The sequence below is a fragment of the Glycine max genome, chromosome 12 (assembly GCF_000004515.6).
Source record: "Glycine max cultivar Williams 82 chromosome 12, Glycine_max_v4.0, whole genome shotgun sequence".
In the NCBI taxonomy this organism is placed as follows: domain Eukaryota; kingdom Viridiplantae; phylum Streptophyta; class Magnoliopsida; order Fabales; family Fabaceae; genus Glycine; species Glycine max.
The window spans coordinates 17127666-17150238 of record NC_038248.2 but is presented as its reverse complement, the minus strand read 5'-3'; the positions used below and the strand labels follow the sequence as shown (position 1 = coordinate 17150238).

The window sequence follows — 22573 nt, the reverse complement described above, 5'->3', positions numbered from 1 at the left end:
GAGTTGGATTCTTATCTCCCAATATCAAAATCAAACTCCATTTTTGATTCAAGATAATGGCAATCGCCTAGGTTGTCTTGTTAAATATCTCACATTAATAGGTAACATAATTAAAATAATATATATAATAAATGACTCACTTCATGAATTAAAATTTTAACTTTAAAAGTTAACATAAAAGATGAAAATCACCCTTTACTTACCTATATTATTTTAATAATATCACTAATTAACGTGAGACCTCTAATATACACCTCATGAAAAATTAGATATCTCAAGCCTTCATAGTGCATAACATCTACAAGTAGTCTAATATTGGGTGGCGGAATTAACCTAACAATAATAATTAGGATAATATTTGACATCATCTAAAATTTTGAAATTTAAATCTCAAACTAATGAGTTATCCTTTCACTTATATATATAGTTTTAGTGATATTACTAATGAATGTAGGATTTTTCTAACATTGTGTTGTTAGACAGTTGTTCCTTCCCTAAAAATAAAAACCCGTGCCAATGCATCATTTTCAATTTTCACTAACATTATCATCTTCTATAACAGGGAAGAATATATTATAGAGAGTTTGTTAAAAATAACTAGCCGTAAATCTAGTCCAGAAGCTAATACAAATTAGGGGTCTTCAATCTAAACCAATCCAAAATAAAAATAAAAAACCATTCAAAACAATAAAAAATCAAACCGAAACACGAACACCCATAATACAAAACGGGAGGCAGAAATTTTGTTTCCAATTTTTTATAGTGGACCTACAAAATTCAACGTGCATATTGCAGCAAAAAAAATTGCTGCAACATAAGGTAGTGAGAACAATGGTACTGCTGGAAATACAAACCGCTTCAAGCCCTACGACATTGCAGAAAATTTAGTCACTGGTTGTTTCTTATTCACGTTTAATCATCAGTGCTAATGTACATGATGTCTTCCTCCGAAATGTGCATCGACCCTCGGTCCCTTCTGCCACTCGGTTGGGTTTTGTCAGGTTGACCTCGCTGTGTGATCACAAGAAAAACCCTTCAGCTATTTTGTGATCATAATTTTTAAGGAACAAGTTGACAATGGTGGCATTATTAAGAAAGTGCAAATTTTTAGTATTCTTACTCTTATAATATCTGTTTTCTTGCAGTTTATCTTTAATTGGCAGTTTTTCTTTTTTATTTTAAAAATAACTATGGCTTTAATATATATTTCGCGTGCAAGTGTAACAGATTTTAATTTTAATCCTTCTAAAATTGAGTTTGTGATCTGCAATATTTGTTGTCACTTGTTATGATCCTTGGCGCAAAACCCACTTACATGGCCACCAAGTCACAGACTAAAAACAAAAACTGCTATATCTTACATGAATCAAAAGTTAAATTTGTAGGGGCAGAACATTTTTTTTCTAATTAGCAGGTCATGGTGGGACAGAACAGGTGACAACATAAATAGGAGAAATTAAAAAACTTAAAAAATTTATGTGGTGACGAACTATAGTGTTATATTTGCAAAGATTGTAAAATATTTAAATATATTGGTCTGAATACGTTAACAACTATAAACAACACATTCAAATCAAACAACTGATGCAGAGAAGAAAAATAATTTTTTGAGGTACTTACCTCCAACCATTGTTATTGACCTTTTTCAGCTTTCACAGTTTTAGCTTTTCAGATCCCCACTCACTTAAATTCGATGATGTATTTTATCTGAAGAGACAAGTAGGCTAGGTGATCTGAGAGCACCCAGTTCTATTCACAGAGCCATGTCTATCACAAAGCTCAACCTTCATAGATCAGAACGTGGATATGATGAAGATATTGGAAAAAGATCATGGGTTGTTGATGAACGTGGATAGAATGTGGACAGAAAATGGACCATGTACAGAAAATCACTCCCCATAGAAATAGCAACCGAAAAATAGAAAAACAAAACATGCAAAAGAATTGAAAATTCCAATAGAGATCTCAAACATATTTAAGTCAAAATTTAAATTATGAAAAATAACGATATACGTGATGTGTCTTGCTTTAAAGGGGAGAAAGTACGCACTAGAGGTGAATTGAAAAGTTTTGTGGTAGCAAATGACTATCTAAATAAATAAATAAGGAAAATAAATGAAGGAACTATGGAAAGCTAAGTAAATTCTGAATTCTTTTCTGTCTCTTTTCCATTCACTGCATTGATATTTATATTGTTTATTTACAATAGTGGATATTTATTATATTATAACAAAATTGGATAAGCACTAAAGCTTTCTCCTAACGGAATTGAGCACAAAGGCTGGCCCCATCAAGCATAATCATTCAAGTATGCTGGTTTGTTGCTGTTTCGGGTTGGTCTGGTAGTGACTTGGCTCTCCTGTATGATGTTGTTGATATCAATACCCCCTTGTTGAAGACCAACCTTGTCCTCAAGGTTATAAGTGCTTTTAATTATGTCCCAAGGTTCCCAAGAAGTGTCTTTAGGGGCAAGACTGTCCCATTGCATCAAGACCTGTTGGGTAGGTGGATTGGTGGGGTTGTCCAACTTCCAATCTAGGAGCTGAAATGGTTGAACAATGGGGTGATTATCGGTGTTGGAAGTAGGAAGTGGGGAGGTGTCATTGGGAATGGGCCTGTGGTGAAGTTTCAGAAGACAAACATGAAAAACGGGGTGTATTTTGGAATGTCAGGGTAATTGCAGATGATAGGCAACAGGGCCTATGTAGGTTTGTACCAAAAATGGCGCATAGTAGTGTTTGGACAATTTAGAGTAAATGGACTGGATGGATGTTTGCTAGTATGAACGAAGTTTAACATAAACCCAGTTGCCGACGGTGAGTTTGAGGTCTCGGTGGTGAGCATTAGCCTGAGTTTTCATTGAAGTTTGGTATTTTTGCAATCGTTGTTGGAGGACTGAATGAATGGCAGCCCGTGAAGTAAGGAGTGAATCGATGGCTTCCATTGTTGAAGAACCTTGGAGGTATAATGGAAGTGAAGGCGAGGGTTTGTTGTATGTAACTTCGAATGGAGTGAAGCCCGTGCTGGCATGTACAAAGGTGTTATACGACCACTCTACCAAGGATAAGAATTTGTACCAATGATTGGGCTGATCGTGCACAAATGAGCACAAGTGTTGTTCGAATACTCTGTTAAGAACCCCTGTTTGGTCATCAGTCTGGGGGTGGTAAGCCATACTCATGCAAAACTTAGTGCCACTCAGGAAGAATAATTCTCTCCAGAAGGAGCTGATGAAAATGAGGCAGCGATCGAACACTAAACTTCCTGGGGAGCCATGGAGCTTGCAAATGATGTCTAGGAATAGCACAACAACATTATGTGCTGTGAAATGAGGGGGAAAAGGGTCGAGGTATGTTCCTTTAGAGTACCTGTCAACGACGACCATGATTGTTGTGAAGCCATTGGAAACTGGTAACACTAATAAATCTTCCTAAATAGCTGAAGGAATTGGCAGAGGTTGCAACAAGCCTGCAAGTTTTCGAGCTTCATATTTCCTTTGTTGGCAAATGGAGCATTGGGCAACATAACAATGAATATCTTGATGCATGTGAGGCTAGAAGAAATTATTTTGAATGCGGCAAAGTGTTTTAGAGACACACATATGACCCCTAATAGGAGTTTTATGAAATTCTTCCATGAACAATTCAGTAAAATTATGTCCAGAATGGAGCCAAATCTTATTGTTGAAGGGGAAAAGATAATTGTTAATGGTGAAATCAGGGTGAGCTTCTAGGTGCGAACTAACCTGGTGGAGGAGCTCCTGATATGTGGAGTTCGCCTGACACGCTTGTCGGGGTTACTCCATTAAAAGGGAATTGGGAATGGATAACAGTAATTGCAGAGTTGGTGTCTCGGGGATCCTGGATAAAGCGTCTGCGACCACATTGGAAGAACCACCCCTATATTGTATGGTATAATCATACCCAAGCAGCTTGGAGAGGTATAATTGTTGTCCCGACATCTAGATGACTTGGGATATTAATTCTATCAAACTCCAGTTGTCAGTTAAAATGATGAAAGAATGGGCTAAAAGGTAATGGCACCATTTGTGGATTGCATATGAGATTGCATGAAGTTCACGGATTTAAGTTGAAGCTTTTTGTAGTTGTGGGAACAACTGTTTGCTGAAGAAAGCTATGGGGTGGGAGTTCTGCAATAGGACTGTACCCAAAGCTGTGCTAGAGGCGTTTGATTTCATGATAAATGGAATGGTGAAATCTGGAGTTGCAAGGCTAGGGGCCTGAGTTATCATGGATTTTAACTGGTGAAAAGCTTCTTGAGCTTCAGAGTTCCATGAGAAATTGCCCTTATGCAAGAGCGCAGTCAACGACTCTGCTATGGCGGCATACTTTTTGATGAATTTTCTATAGAACCCTGTGAGGCCTAGGAAACCTCTCAAATCAGAGGGTGATGCCGAAGTTGGCCAATCAAGCATGGCCTGTATTTTAGCTGGGTTTGGGGCTACTCCAAGTGATGATACAATATGGCCAAGGTAACTCAACTGTTGTTTGGAGAATATGTATTTAAAACGACAAAAGAAGAAGGCCCTCTACGAAAAGGATGAGAAGTCTGTTTCGAGATGTTCCAAGTAGGAAGGAAAAGAATGGTTGTATACCAATATGTCATCAAAGAAGACAACCACCAATTTCTGGATAAATGGCCAGGGAAGGTCATTCGTAGTGGCCTGAAATGTTGAGGGGGCGTTACACAACCCAAAGGGCAAAACCTTGAACTCATAATGTTCGTGATGTATGCGGAACATGATTTTATGAATGTCGGCATCATTGATTCGAAGTTGATGAAAACCTTGACGGAGGTTGAGTTTAGAAAACCATGAAGCGCGTCCGAGTTCATCGACTGACTCATCTATCGTTGGTATGGGGAAATGATCTTTAATGGTGATAACGTTCAAAGCTCTGTATAGGAGAGGAAAATGGACTATGGCTTGGTTGTATCATGCCAGCATCAAGCATCACGACAACTTGTCTCTCTGATTTATTCTTTTGAGAGTAAGGGTAGCAATACAATTGAACATTCACGGGGTTCGAATTGGGTAAAAGATGAATGTGATGAGTGATGTTGCGATGAGGAGGAAGTTGTTGTGGTTCTCAGAAATTATCATCAAATTGATGAAGAAGATGGTCCAGGGAAGGGTGTGTATGGAGGTCAGAGGGAGGTGTAGGTGAAGGCTGGTGATGGGTTGGGTCTTGTGTATGAGTTAACTGGAATAAGGCTGAAATACTACATGTTTGGGCAAGTCTTTTTAGCTGTTGGGCTAAAGTTGGGCTCGGGTAGAATGGAACATCTGCGTGTAATGAAATGTTTTGGCCAAAATAGTTGAAAGCCGGACTCAACCTATTTATGATCATAATTTTTAAGGAACAAGTTGACAATGGTGGCATTATTAAGAATGTGCAAATTTTTAGTATTCTTACTCTTGTAATACCTGTTTCCTTGCAGTTTATCTTTAATCGGCAGTTTTTCCTTATTTTTATTTTAAAAATAACTATGGCTTAAATATATTTTCCCCTCAAATGTAATAGATTTTTAGTCCTTCTAAAATTGAGTTTGTGATCCTGCAATATTCGTTGTGACTTTGTTATGATCCTTGGCGCAAAACCCACTTACTTGGCCACCAAGTCACAGACTAAAAACAAAAACTGCTATATCTTACATGAATCAAAAGCTAAATTTGTAGGGGCAGAACATTTTTTTGTAATAACAGGTCATGGTGGGAACAAAACAAGTGACAACAAAAATAGGAGGGATTCAAAAACTTAAAAAATTTATGTGGAGACTAACTATAGTGTTATATTTGTAGAGATAGTAAAATATTTAAATATATAGGTCTGAATACGTTAATAACCATAAACAACACATTCAGATCAAACAACGAACATAGAGAAGAAAAATAATTTTCTAAGGTACTTACCTCCAGCCATTGCTATTGACCTTCTTTAGCCTTCACAGTTTTAGCTTTCCAGACCCTCACTCACTCAAATTTGATGATGTGTTTTATTTGAAGAAACGAGTAGGCTTGGTGATCTAAGAGCACCCAATTCTATTGATAGAGCCCTGTCCATCACAAAGCTCAACCTTTGTGGATCAGAACATGGATATGATGAAGATATTAAAAAAAGATCATGGGTTGTTGATGAACGTGGATAGAAAATGGACCATGTATAGAAAATCACTCCCCATAGAAATAGCAACCGAAAAATAGAAAAAGAAAACTTGCAAAAGAACTGAAAATTCCAATAGAGATCTCAAACATATTTAAGTCAAAATTTAAATTATGAAAAAATAACGATATACGTAATGTGTCTTGCTTTAAAGGGGGGGGGGGGAGAGTATGCACTAGAGGTGAATTGAAAAGTTTTGTGGTAGCAAATGGCTATCTAAATAAATAAACAAGGAAAATAAATGAAGGAATTATGAAAGGCTAAGTAAATTCTGAATTCTTTTCTGTCTCTTTTCCATTCACTGCATTGATATTTATATTGTTTGTTTACAATAGTGGATATTTATTATATTATCAATTCTGTTATAACAAAATTGGATGAGCACTAAAGTTTCTCCTAACGGAATTGAGCACAAAGGCTGGCCCCATCAAGCATAATCATTCAGGTATGCTGGTTTGTTGCGGTTTCGGATTGGTCTGGTAATGACTTGGCTCTGCTGTATGCTACTGTTGCTATCATTTTCATTGTCAGCATGAAGCAGCCAACTCAAGTGCTTTGGATACTGACCTTTCTCAATACAAATGACACTTATAAATATGCTGCCTCCCATTCATCAGCGGAGACTGTACCTCACATAGCAATATATACATGCATTATGTTACTAGGTTTCCTGTTAATCAGGAGAGGTAAAGGTGGGGTTTCAAACAAAAGACAGGGAAAAACAACGTTCATTGAAATTAAATGGAAATTGAAAAGAAAGAGACTAGGCACAAAGGGTTACTTTGATCTTGGTTGCCATCTCCCAATGCATCAAGTCTTCCCATGAGCTCCACAAATTCCGGTTTTTTCATATACTAATGCACAAATTCATGCGAGTTTTGAAAACAAGCTCATAGTCATACTGTAAACAACAAGTTTAAATGAGTAGTCTAGAAGAACAAGCCTTTGCAATGCAATACTAGCTTTAGAAAATCTAGAATATGGAAGAGTTTTAGACAGTGATGCATACCCTTCAGCTAATGACTTGAATACGTGGAAGAGGACAATCCATTTAGGACAATCAACAGCGTCCTGAAACAAGACGTTGTCTTAAATGACAACATAGGTATTTACAGTATGCAAACTTTAAAGGGCCCTAAATAAGAGTCTTTGAATGGTAACATCATAACACTTGTAACACAAAGGTTCTCCATGTTTATGCATGCACAAAGTCATACATCTTAGTTATTTGACAAGGAAACTCCAAATCAGTCTTGTGTGATGGGAAAACAGCTACTTGATGTTTAGAAAAGGAAGATTAAAAAGAAATGATACCTCCAAATGGAACGTGTACTTTATTCCAAAAGGGTTGGAAGATTTAAATTTCTGAATGACACAAGGAAAAATTCAGGTATGTAGAATTTACAAAATCATTTCCAAAATCACTGAGGTTCCATGCATTAACAAAGAAATGATGAAGCAACAGGATCAGGAAAGCAAAATTACATTATCAGAAAATTCTTCATCAAAACGCACCCAATAGACCCTGTTACCAAAAGTTAATCCTTCAGCTGCAAATTCACAGAGAAAATAGCATCTCCAATCAAGAATGACAATTAAGATCTGCCATATCCAACAAAATTCCCCCTTATATGCAGCATAGGAATCTTTGATCCTCTATTTACAGAGGTGGAAATAAATACAGCATAGCATTTTGTTTTGTATATTACTAGTATTTTCAAATATTTATATAGAAAATCTCACAAGCAATAACAAAAGAGTAAGTGTAAAATGCTACTCGTGAAATAGATAATTTCTTTTCTTGTTGGCAGCACAAACATGAGCATTACACTGCCATATCAAAATACAATAAGAGTAGCAACATGTAAAACAAATGAAATCTTTTATATGCCTTGAGACAATTTACATGACAAAGGATCAAATTCCTAGATATACCGTTATTTTAATTAAAATTATTTTCTAGACAGTAGCAACTAGCAAGCCTTTGTGAATGTACTGTCTTAAAAAAATTATGATTTTTTATCAATTAATTACATGATCAATTCATGTCATTGGACTTCATCAACAACTAAATTGACTTTAAATGAATAATAATTAGAATTGAACATGAGAGAAAAACCTTCTCTAAGCTTCTTGATATTCACATTGGCATCAGGCATAGTTCCAATGAAAATGCCTCCTGGGTGAAGTAAAGCTGACACATTAGCCAATGCTTGCCGGGCACGGGCCTCTATAGACCATGAGTAATGCAATGCAAACTGCAGCATTTAAGAAGTTTATCAGACTAGAAAGTACAAACCAACATACAATTTCAAGATGGAAAGAACATAATTGTATTCAATGCAATAGTCTAACTGCAAACATTATGCTGATTTTGCTTGTACTGACAAAACAGTATGGTTGTTTTGCATATTGAAGGGGGAAACAAGGTAGTTATGAAGAAAAAAATGGTAGACATATCAACAAATAATGTTTTATTTAATTTGTATCAGGACAACTGTAGCGGAACGAGGGCTTTGCAAGAACAAAATTAGACATCAAATAAATCATCTTAAATGCAACTAAAGAAATGTTTAACAAAATTGTATGGGCCAAAAGTTAAAGCAAAAAGCAAGGTAATTACTAGGAGAGACCACTTCTAAATGTATTAGATTTTCTAGCAGCACAATGAATTACTCTTTCTGCATAAATACACCAATTACATATAATTAGTTCAAGAGTGAATCATTTACCTGGCAACTACAAATATCAAAAGGAGCATCATCTACAAGAACTTTGTCCAAGCGAACCTACAATAGCAAATGATATGAAGCTATGAACAATTAGAGCTACTTTGATCATCTATACAAAATTCAGATATTGATATTGAAGCTGAGGAACACAAGATGGCTAGAAAATTAAGGATGTGTTTGATTGTGTTTTGTTTTTTTGTTTTGAAAACTATTATTTGAAACAATTTTCAGATGCTAATCTTTAAACAATAGAAATGGGAGAAGAAGATGAGAGTGTAAGAAATGTTATTTTTGAAGGACAGAAATGTTAATCACCTCATAACAAGCTCCACATATAAGGCGAGCAGGAAATGTAAACTTTTTATGTCACGGATGATAGTCAGCATATCACCATTATAATGTGTCCAGTAGTCTTTGTTCAGGAAAGATTGTTGAATTCAATGAGCAGACAGTGAGGACAGACACGATAACTACAAATAGTTTGACATGAAAATGATACAATATTTAACCATGTAACGACAAGGATTTGAGCTATAAAATATAATTGTAAGTTCATCACTTAAAGTTGGGGAAATATATAGCTGCAATGGCAAATTTACTACCACTAGCAAAAACTTGAGTTCCACATTGGAAGTACGAGATTCGTAATACATAATAAATATATAAATGAAATTTTAGAAATCCAAATTAAGAACAAACTTCTTGGGCATTACAAGAAAGAAAATGAAAATTATAAATCATTGTCATCATAAATCACTGCTTGTTACTTCCCTACAAATTGGAAAAGTATCAATATCATTCTCTTCTTGAGTATCATCCATAAAGAGAACAACTTCCACTTTTGGTTCATCAAGAGACAATGCTTCTATGTCTCATATTTGGCTAAATTAGATTTTCATAACTTTTCTTCTTTGGATACATCATGGATACATATAAGTGAATTAGTGAAGTTTTTGAGAGCATAGTTATCAATATCGGATAGTGACACACAGTGGCCAACTGAAAATGCTATAGCAGGAAACATGATGACCGCTATTAAGAATATTATAATACAAACTAAAAAAATTATACATAATAATACTCAAAAAATCAAAACAAAAACCCAAAAATTAAAGAAATCCATGATAAATAATAGTCACAAGTTTAGACACAGTCACCATCAATCTTGGAGCAATAAAAGAACATGGTAACGAGGTCCAAAAATGAAAGATGATGGTGAAATTAAAAGAAAAAGAACATAACAAAATAGATACAAATTAGCAAAACGTGAATTGGGAAGTCCAAAGAAAGAGAACAAAATGGAACACAAGAAAAAAATGGGTTTTTGATGCCTACATCGTGGTAGCGCCACTATAGCTCACAAAAATATTGTCGCTCCACTCCACTGTAGCGCCAGTCTATCTTGCTATTGACTACTATCTTAGAGTATTCGTGATGGAAGCTTGCTTGTGGGGCTTCTATGGAGGTTGGATCTTTGAGCTTCAATGAGGTCCTTTAATGGTGATTTTCCACCATGGAGATGCAGCGGAAGACAAAGGAGAAGAGGTGAGAGGAGACGCCATCCACTAGGGAATAAGCCATGGAAGAAGGAGCTTCACCACCAAGATGAGCCTTGGATAAGAAGCTTGGAGAGGATGCTTCAATGGAGGAAAAGAAAGAGGGAGAGAAAGAGAGAGGGGGGAGCACGAAATTGAAGGAATAAAAGAGGTAGAGAAGTGGAACTTTGAGTTGTCTCACAAGACTCTCATTCATCAAAGTTACAACAAGTGTTACACATGCTTCTATTTATAGACTAGGTAGCTTCCTTGAGAAGCTTTCTTGAGAAAACTTCCTTGAGAAGCTTCTTTGAGAAAACTTCCTTGAGAAGCTAGAGCTTAGCTACACACACCCCTCTTATAACTAAGCTCACCTCCTTAAGAAGCTTCCTTAAGAAGATTCCTAAAGAAGTTAGAGCTTAACTACACATACCACTCTAATAGCTAAGCTCACCTCCTTGAGATGAGAAGCTAGAGCTTAGCTACACACCCCTATAATAGCTAAGCTCACCCCCATGACAAAAAACATGAAAATACAAAAAAAAGTCCTTACTACAAAGACTACTCAAAATGCCCCGAAATACAAGGCTAAAACCCTATACTACTAGAATGGCCAAAATACAAGGCCCAAACGAAGGAAAAACCTATTCTAATATTTACAAAGATAAGTGGGCTCATACTTAGCCCATGGGCTCGAAATCTACCCTAAGGCTCATGAGAACCCTAGGGCCTTCCCTTGGATCTCTAGCCCAATCTACTTGGAGTCTTCTACCCAATGCCCTTGCGGGATAGGATTGCATCAATTCGTATCCAATATATATCCGATATGGATACATGAAGAAAATGCAAGATTGATGCTTCATTGGCAATAAGTGTAATTGTTGCCTACAAATGACTTTATTGAGTTAGAAAATCCTTAGTCAACTGCATCTTAGTATGATTTGATGGAATTGATTATGGAAACAAACAGATAAGGAACTGGTGCAACCAATTATGGCAAAACATGATACATACCGAGCCTTCAGCAATGTCAATACCAACATAATATCCAATTTTGGCCTAGTCCCATTTGATAAGATCACCACCCTGGTAAACATTATGAAACAAAAAAGGATGGACTCTATGGTTAGCCAAGAAACTGAGAATGTCTTTTGGTATATAAACAACAACTGAAAACCATTAACACATTGCACAAGCGAGGTTAAGTACTGCTTCTCCTCAATGAGCGTAAAGCTGAATTAACAATACAATTAATCAGCTATCACATAGTACTGCCTGGGAAACAAATCATATATTAAAGAGTACAACACATACCCAGTTATTGAGTTTCTTCAAATGAATTATCGGACTAGCCTCCCGTTCTTTCAAAGTCTGGTTGGATCTTGCACTGTAATGATCTGCTACTTTCAGAATCTTGGTGATTTCATCCTCAAGAAAGTTGTACACCACCTATACACAATGCATCAAAGGAAAATTAAGACCGGAACCATAACCCCTTATAAGCTCGCCACAAGAAAAGCAATTGCAATTCTGGTTGTGGTTTCGTTGCAATTCTTGATATTATAGAAAATTGTAGAAAAATGCACTTGATGCAATCGCGATTGCAGTAACATTGCAGCCACAATTGTAGTTGTAGAACCTTTTTTAAAACCTTTGAGAAGTAGATAGGAACCTCTACTCCCACAATTGAATCAAACAAATTCTTACCATGCTGAAACTAAGTAACACAAAATTTGTGTGAACTTCATTTACATTTAATTCAACAATCTCCATCGTAATATTATTTTCATCAAACAAGCTCGCTACTTTGCTTGTTCCTTACACAGTCAAACTCCAAAAGCCTCTACTTTTTACTTCAATTCCCAAACTGCAACCCTCCAACGATTCTTGCAGCATCATCAACCAAGTTGTGTTGTTTTTTTGGCTGAAAACTAGGAGAGGGAGAATCGGGTGTGGTTATGTTGGGTTGTGTGTGTGGGGTATGTATGTTTGATTTGGATAGAGGAGACAGACGAGTGCGGTGGAGAAAGAGAGAGGAAAGTGAAAAGTGAAGGATGTGCGGAAAGGAACAAAAATTCGAGTTCTGTGGAAAAATTTATAGGTGATTTGGAGATGGTGGCGGTGAAGGAGAGTAATGGATCTAACTCGTTGTGAACTATCGAGAGGCATTTGTTTCCTGCATATCCACGGTTGAATCTATCACCTTGAAAAATTTATTCCATAATGTAAATTTATATTTCGGAATATGCATACAAAATGGAAGGTGCAGGCAGGATTCAAACGCAACCTGAGAGATTTGAAAATGAGGGAGTTGCTATTAGCACTTCCCTTTATTAGCATACACCCCCTATTCTAATTCTTTTTTTTTTCCTTCAAAGAATCCTGAGTTGAGAACATGTGCGTGATCAAGACAAGGTGATGAACATTAGGGTGGAGCCTGGGGCGGAGGCGCCCAACACTGGCATGTTGGATGGTGGCTGCGCATGCAGGGTGTTTTTCAAGAACGTGATGGCTGATGCACTCTATTCCCCAAAATATTAGTGAAAAGGAGGGTAAATTTGGAAAATAAATAAAAAAATTCTATTTTTCCATTTATAAAAAATCATTATATATATATATATATATCTGTTAATTAAACTTAAACACATTCAACAAAAATTTTCAAAATAGTAAAAGTTACTGCATTAGAAATTCAAGAAAATGACACTGTACACGCCTTTCATTTTGATATGGAAGTAGCTTCAACCTTTAGTCTACTTCCTTTATCCCATCAATGAGTTATTTTGCAATATCATCAAATTGTGTTAAGCTATCTCGGTTTATTTGACTTTAGACAAACAAAAGTAACTCCTGATGGATAAACAAATTGTGGAACTGAGATAACCTTAGTTTTCTCACCTTCTCAGATTAATTTAGAATTAATTCAAACTTACTAATGAATTACCTTTGAATTATAGTGTTGTCTAAATTGCCCATAATGTCTGACTGGTTAGTAAAATGCATTATTTCGCCACATATCTAGCTGTTTTGGCTTAATTGCTATTTCAATTCAAAATAATGAACAAATAAGGTTAATGGTTAATTAATGAACTCAACCTTCGACAACTATATTTCATTCATCTTTGAATCAATTAGGAACATATTCGAATAAGCCTAAGATAATCATATGTTCACTTTGTATCGGTCATTATCCACTTATTGAACCAATACATGGATTTCAACCATGGAATCACTACTAAAAAAATTGCATTTTACATCGATCAAAAACAACTTTCAATGACGGTGGAGGCCCGTCTTTGAAGATGACGTTGTTGTAGACCTTAAAACTATTGACGACGGTCAACAAAACACCGTCTTAGAAAGAGTTGATTTCTAAGTCGGTACTTACGCTAGCACGAACGTAGAAATACGTGCTTTTTACGTCAGTGCTGGCGTAAGCACTAAATTAGAAATCAACACTTTCTACGACGACGCTTACATCAGCACCGTTCTTGAAAGTTGGATTTGAAAGACGTTGCTAACATAATCACGAACGTAGAAAGGAAGCTTTCTAAGTCGGTGCTTACGCCAGCACCAAAATAGAAATACGCGCTTTCAAAGAAGAAATTGACGTAAGCACTATCTTAGAAACCTTCATTTCTTACACAACATCATCTTTGAAAGTGCGTATTTCTACGTCGGTGCCAGCGTAAGCACTGACATAGAAAGAAAATTAATAATTTTTATATAGATATATTTTTTTTAATAATAATGATTATGAATAAAGATAATTATCATTAACTATTTAAAATGTTGCTTAATTATATTAAAAATTAAGAATAAACATAATTATATAATATTAAATTAACTAAAACCTATGTATATAAGCTGAAAATTGATAAATTATTATTGGCAACTAATTTTTATAAGTACATATAATTTTTGTACTATATATTATGGTTTTAGTTAATTTAATATTATATAATTAAGAAACATATTGATAAATAATGATTATCAATAAAAATAATTATCAATAAGTATTTCAAATGTAAGTTAATTACATTAATAAATAACAATAAACATAATTATATAATATTAAATAAACTATAACCTATGTATAAGCTGAAAATATAAAAATTATTATTGTCAAGTAATTATGATAAGTGCATATAATTTGTGTACTATATATTATGGTTTTAGTTAATTTAATTTTATATACTTAAGCAACATAATGATAAATAATGATTATGAATAAAGATAATTATCAATAAGTATTTCAAATGTAACTTAATTATATTAATAATTAACAATAAACATAATTATATTATATTAAATTAACTAAAACCTATGAATAAAGACAAATAAATTATGATAAGTATTACCAATCTTATTTTAATGAAACTAAACATATTGATAAAAAAAAGTTATTCATTTAAAGTAATTATGTATAACAAATTAATAACATTATATATATAAATTCATATTAGGTGTTGTTATTTTAGCTGCAACAACATGAAATGAAACTTAAGTTACAAGATCAACACTCACAACCCGTAGAAAATCAACACTTAAATAAAGAACAACAATTTTGTGCCCCTTCTACCAACCTAAATCACCAATCACCAATACTAAACAAAGAAAATTAGTCAGATTCGTTGATAGTGAGCGAGTTTACTCAAACATTTTGAAGAACACTGGACTGACCTTAACAACATTCTCAATTTCAGTTATAATTGTTGGGATTTTCTTGATGACTTGCGCATATGATAGATTTTTGGCAAATGAATTAGCAAGGTCATTTTGTCCAATATCAATCAAGTAGAGTGCATCACGGAAGCCTTCGTCATTGATCAAATTTCGCGCAAAAAAGGGATATACATGAAGCAGTATATTAACGGCGTGTATTTGTAAATCTGTCTTTGATACTCAATATTTCTATGACGGTGTTTACAAACACACCGTCTTAGATAAGCTCCGACCTAACCTACAAAGACGGTGTTAGCACAAAATGTCGTTGTAGACGTCACACACCATGCACATGCCCTGCAAAAATGTCATATATTTACGTAAATGCCACCGGTCACCCTACTACGACGGGTTTGTTATGACCGACCTCGAATGTGCATCGTAAAAAGCACTTTTTTTAGTAGTGAATCAAAGCTTATTTTCTACCTACACAAGATTTCAACCTAAAAAATAAGGAACTCAAGCATCTTGATAGTTGGAGTATCTGGTATGCACTCATTGTTGTTCTAGGCATATTGGAAAATATTTCAAGTTAAAAAATAATAAATAATAACCTTTTGAAATATACAAAATTACAACACTCATATCATCTCAAAGTGTTTGAACTTGGAGAAATTATTAAGTGATTGACGATTATAATCCATACTAATCTTCATATAATAGGTAATCAAGTGTTAATTTTTTTTTCTTTTTTTTTGTGGCGAATAAGTGTTAATTTTTTATACGAGAAACTTGAATACTCATCCGATTCTGATAGAAACCAACCAGAATAATAAACACATGATGATCTGAAACTACCTAAAAATTTGTCACTGGCTTGAAATGAAAGATAGGGATGACACATTATCCTCCCTCTTCTCTCCTCCTTTTTAGTTGTTGGCTTCATCATCATTTTTCCCTCCTTTGTAGATGTCATTTCCTTCATTTATTTTCAAAGAACTATACAATTACAAAATGAATTTGATGTATGATAAAGCAATTGAAATTTCATTATGTTCTGTCTTTATTCTGAGCATGTTTTTGAACCATTGCACCGAATCTTTTGGTATCCTAGTAAGTTTGTTCCTGAAATCCACATAGTAGAGTCCAAAGCGTACGGTGTATCCCATGTTCCACTCCCAATTATCAAGAAATGACCATACAAAGTAACCGCGCACATTGCAGTCATCTTCCCTGCATTGAGTTTATAATATGTCATGATTAAGAAGGCTAGCAAGTAATGCTACAAAATACAGAAGCAGGAATATTCAAGGACTTGCAATAATATACCTTATAGCAGCAGTTAGGTTTGAGAGGTAGTTTCTATGGTATCTTATCCTCTTGTCATCATTCAAGGCCTTTTCTAAGGTCCTAAAGGGTCCACTTGGGTCATCCATTCCTGCATCAGAAATTTAATAGATGTTAAAAAAAATTATGATTACTAGAGAATTGAGATTAGATTAGTTTCTGTTGGATTAAATGAAAATGTCTACCCATATTTTAGAATATAATAAATTATTCTCTAGGATTAGCCTTTGTATTCTTCATCTTATCTTTATTTGTTTTCATACTTAGCTAACATTATGATTAGTATAAATTAGGTTAGTACTATATAGGTTCCATGAATATATCAATACATTATAATACATTTCAATTAATATCAATTTAGGGCTTCATTTTCTTTTATCTGTTTTCCTCCGGCTGTCTAGAACTATATAATTTCAATAGTTTCCCAACCATAAAAGTACTCACCATTCTCTATTATAATTATTGGGTATAAATATGTATGTCCAAGATCTAATTCATCATGCTATTAATTTTAGTAAAAATTGTTCTTTATTTTATTATTATATTTATTGTTTTATTAAATTGTTAATTTGACAAGTCCTTGATTAAAATTAGAGGCTTGTTATCATGATAGACATTATGATAATGAGAAACAAGTCCTTTATAATTTTAATCTAAATTGTTCTTGATCGTAGGATTATTGTGAATATGACATCAATAATTCGAATGGATCAATATATATGTAATGATCTTTATTTGATAAAGATTAATGTATCTCATTTATTAAATTGCATATATAGATGATGTATATGTAGATGTGATCATTGAATTGACTTAATTGAAATTTTTTAATGGTTAAATTTACCATAAACTGTTAATAAAAATTTCTCAAGAAGAGGTTTAATAGTTTTCTTTGACTTGAAATTGTCATAGTAATTAAGAGGTTATTTGTTATGTTTTGATTCCGGACACTTGATGCTTTAGAGAATTTGTTGAATGAATATTTGATATGATTAAATACCTTTAGAATTAATGATTAATCAAGAAGGAATCCATAAACTCTTGGTAATGAGTTTGAGCTTTATGAATAAAATTATATCCTGGACAGGAAAATTAAATAAAAGAAGAAATGAGTTTCTTAAGTCATTATAAATTAACTTAAAAAAGGTTTGATAGTAATACCATACTCTTACTCTAGAGTTAACCCAAAGATGTAAAGATGAAAGAAATTATTATACTATTTTTCTAATGGTTATTGAAAGAAAAATGTTACTTCATGTTATCTGGACGCTAAGAAGTGTTGCTAGATGCCTACCTTGATTTATATATTAATTTGATTAATATATTACCGACTTAGTATTTAAAATATAAAATAATGTAAATAACTTGAAATATTTGGTGAAAGAAAAGAAACAAACTGGAGGATTTCATGTTTGGAATTTAGTTTGAAAAGCTATTACATACAAGTCGGACTTGGTCAATTATTATTTCTAATTTAAAATTGCTAAATGGTTAGCAACAAGAAAATAACAAGAAATAATATTTTTAAATGGCTTAAAAGATAAGATAGTTGTTTTGATCTTATCACAAATCTATTATCTTCGGCGTGCGATAAATACAGCCCTAGGCTGCATGTTGAAGAGACAAGTTATCACTTCTCTTCTCATGCTCTCATAACACCAATTATTGTTCCACATGTCAAAGTTATTGACAAATAAAGATTAGTCTCGGTGTGAATACACATGAAATCTTCACACTATTGTAGAAAATTTTTATGCTTCAAGAGTTCATCAATAGGTACACATTTAATATGTCGTCTATTTAAATATAATTTAGATGCAAAATATCTTTATTTCGCTGTGTGTTTTCACTACTAGAAAATAAGTTTTTAACATCAGTTATTTAGGACTTTCAACATCGGTTATTAGTCGATGTTGAAAGTATTATCATTAACATCGATTTTTGAAAACTGATGTTAACGTAAAATTACATCATCGGTTGTTTAAATAACCGATGTTATATAATTATAAAAAAGTGATATATGTTCATATCAACATTGGCAGTTAACATACACTAACAACATCGATGTTAACTGCCATTAACAACATCGGTTTTTTGGAAAATCAATGTTGTTTTTAGGATTTTTTTTAATATGCTGTATGTTTTTTCAGTAACCCCAAAATTAACCTGCATAGTTTAAAAGCAGACCACACAACATATAATTTTGATTTTGTTTTGAATCAATTTTTACCAAAAATTTGATGACAAATTTATTAATGATTATGAATTAAAAGAATATTTAATGTTAAGGAGACACTATTAGAAAATATACTTTTTACATCGGTTATTTACGACTTTCTACATCGATTTTTAACCGATGTTGAAAGTACCAATGTTGAAAGTATTATGGTTAACATTGGTTTTGAAAAACTGATGTTAACATAAAACTATCAACATCAGTTATTATATATTAAGAACTACACCAAAATAAGTGTATAAATGCTGAGCGTTGACATCGGTTTTTATACAAAATCAATGTTAACACATACATTAACATTGATTTTCTAGAAAAACCGATGTTAACGTGTGAGTTAACATCGGTTTTTTATAAGAACCGATGTTAACTTTTTTATACAAAGCTGAACGTTGACATCTATTTTTATACAAAACTGATGTTAATGCATACATTAACATCGGTTTTCTAGAAAAATCGATGTTAACTTATACGTTAACATCGGTTTTATATAGAAACCAATGTTAAGTTAGAAACTTTAACATCAGTTCTGTATAAAAACCGATGTTAATGTGTGAGTTAACATCGGTTTTTTATAAGAACCGATGTTAATGTTTTGAAGATTAACATCGGATTTTGTAAATAACCGATGTTAATATACATAAATAACATCGGTTTTTGGAAGAGCCGATGTTAAGTTGTATGTTAACATCAGTTATATACAAAAATCGATGTTGTTTGTGTATATTAACATCGGTTTTTGTAAATAACCGATGTTGTTTTAAGGTTTTTTTTTATTTTATATACAATTTCTGTATTTATAAAAAAATCCAAAATTTAACCTGTAAAAAGCAATTTCAGACCACAATTGACAGCAAACATCATTTGCATTATGCTTTCAAGCAGTTTTTAGCAGAAAACTACAGTATACTGAATTCATGAATATAAATAAATGATTTATTAAGAATTATCAATAAATAACATTCAATGTTCAAATGACATAGTGAATTACAAAAATGTAAACCATGTAGTGTAAACTACTTAAGTAAGCTAAAATGAATTCCCTAACATCCTAATTTTGCTAACATCCTAAGTTTGATCTCTAAGTCAGAGATAATATTGATCTCTCTGGCTCCAATGGTCTAGCATCGTTAAAATACTGCATGATCAAATAAAAGATAAATTAATAATGTAATACCAATTATAAGAAAATCAACTTTGTTTGAGATAAACAATTATCGCTTCCCAGTTATTCCTGAAACTTCCTAAAATGATGGTGGACATCTAGTGCATGACGTAATAGCCACACTCAGTGCTTCCTTTTTATCTATTACACTAAATACATAATGAAATTTGAATATTAATTAAACGTTAACTACAATTAGTGTAGACACACATAAGCAGTATATATAAGTAGAAGTTTTATTTAAATCACGTACCTTAACGACAATCCACCTAGCAGCAACCTTAGATTTAGGCTGTGGAGTATCATCAAGTCCTTTCAAAGCATTGTTGAATACGAGGAACATTTAAAAATTGATGTTGTTGAGTAATGCCAATGCAAATGTATTGAAAACAACACTAACCTGTTAATTATTCCCTTAAGGTAGTTGTTTGGCCTGTTATGCAAGGAACAAAACCAGACAACAAGGTTTTCCTTGGGTAGAAGGACCACCATTTGCCAGTGTTCGCTGCAGTGGAGACAAATATGGGTTATTGTAGTAGTATACATTAATTAAATTAAGTTGTTTTGTTTGACTTACCCATTTAAGTAGACTCTAAGATAGACATCGCGTTTTGAACTCTGCATCCAACTCTTGATGTAACTTTCGGAGTCAAACTGCGATTGCCTAGATCTTTGAATAGACTGTGGCTCGAGGAATCCATACACATCAGAATTCCCCGCTCGCATACTTGTTTCAGTCAGATGTCTGTTGTTGTTAAGACAAAATTAATTATGTATGAATTTAAAGCAATAACTTAGGTAATTAACAGTAAGCTAAATTGACTTACAGAATCCACAACTGTATGACAAATATGCTGAGACATTGACCACCGTGTGCGATTTCGGAGAAATCTTCGTGCTTTATGTACAACGGGAAGTCTAGATTAAACACCCCGAACACGGTAGCATTCCAGTTAACCTGGAAAGGCTTCAAGAAAAGCTATGGGATGGTCAATGTCATCAGATATAGGGGATCATTGAACTCAAGATCCGGTCTATCTGGAGGCTTTGCTTGAGACACAACTGCCTGTTTATCAAACATAGTGAAATAATATAATTTAATTATAGTGAACAAATCAATTGAAAAAGAAAGAGCATATAATCAGAGTAAAATACCTGTTCTGATACATGCTTCACGAGATGTGTCGGCCAAGAAAGAAAGGTGTTCAGTGCCTGCCCCACTAGTTGAACCTCGTAGTGGGTACAGGAACGGGAGCCTCTGCATCTTTAACCTCCTTAACACCAACCTTCACTTGGCCATGCAACAAAGGGATGTTATGAACAACTGTGGATCCCTCATAAACTCTTCCTAGGGCAACCAGGCGGGAAGAATTTTCTTCGATGTGCCGCCTGCATTTGTCTGAGTCACCTGTCTTTGGATCAGTCGGTGAGGGATCAACATAACTCCCCTTTGTGCTAACACGAGCAGCTAAGGGACCAACCTTAGGCTCCAAAGGCAGTGCAAGTCCCTGTGATTGCATCTGTGACTGAAGCTGGGACTGCATATGGCTGAAGGATGCCATGAGCTGCCGAGTCACTTTTTCTATGATTGACTCCTCCAGTTAGTCCCTGATTTGTTGAGTAAGTTGCTCGAGTTCTTTGGGAGGGATGAAGGAGGAACTGCGGGAGCTTCATGGAGCCAATCCGAAGTATTGCTTGATGGTGACATCGGCTCCAGCAGCACGCACACGGCTAGGGTGTTTTGGTCGCCCAATGGCAGCAGTCAAGAGATCCTGACGTCCATGGGGGACAAACGAACCTTGTGACGTCTGCTCCTCCAAAGAATCCTGTACAGAACATATATTTGTCCAAGGCATTCACAGAATAAACAAACATAATTACAATTCTAAATTTACATTTGACTTACAATCTTCTCAACAATTTTCTTTGCGGCCTCAGACGTCATCTGCCCAGTTTTCTTGGTGCGGGCCATCTTCCACTTCGCGTGTCGTCTGATGGGAGATGGAGGGTTAATGACACCCTCAGTGCTTCCTGACTAAGAAGCTTCCTCTAGTTTTTTCTTTGTCTTCTCAGCCATGAGCTTCTGTTCTAAATAATGATAACCCCCACGAGGCAACACATGGGGGGCGGTGTTTTGCTTCTGGATGGCCTATGCTTTTTTCCACACATCCTGCAAAAATTAAACATTAATTAACAAAAGAATGCTACAATCTATTATAAGAACTGAATTTTTAGTGGAAAACAATTCAAATTACAAAGTACATACCTCCTACAAGGGATCTCTGCGGGTTTGACAAAAATGGGCCCATTTCTCCTTGCTGATACCGTATTTTTCACAGATAGTGTCGTCCACACCGTCCTTGTCGGCTGCAAGTGCCCATTTCCTGGTCAAATCAAATTTAAACTGCCTCCACCGCTCGCCCACATTTTGAAGAACTTTCTTCTTTGTCCTAGTGTTAGAAGCTTCCGGGATTTCAAATTCTGCCTGACAAACAATAAATTAGGTTTTATTGTTAGTAAATTATAAATTTTGGCTACTAAAGAAAATCAAAGAAGAAAACTAAAATACTTGAATATCCTCCCATATCAAATCTTTCTAAGCAGTAAAGAGAAAAACTTGATTTAGTTAACATTATCAAAAACCATAGTATGAGTTATGTAAATCAATTTACTGAAATGAAATACATAATTAGAAAATTACATTAGACGATGTT

The 22573-nt window shown here is 34.3% G+C and overlaps 1 pseudogene; it reads right to left on the bottom strand.

Moving 5' to 3' along the window:
* Nucleotides 1–912: 912 nt before the first annotated feature.
* Nucleotides 913–21421, bottom strand: LOC100808267 (mRNA cap guanine-N7 methyltransferase 1-like; annotated as a pseudogene).
* Nucleotides 21422–22573: the final 1152 nt, after the last annotated feature.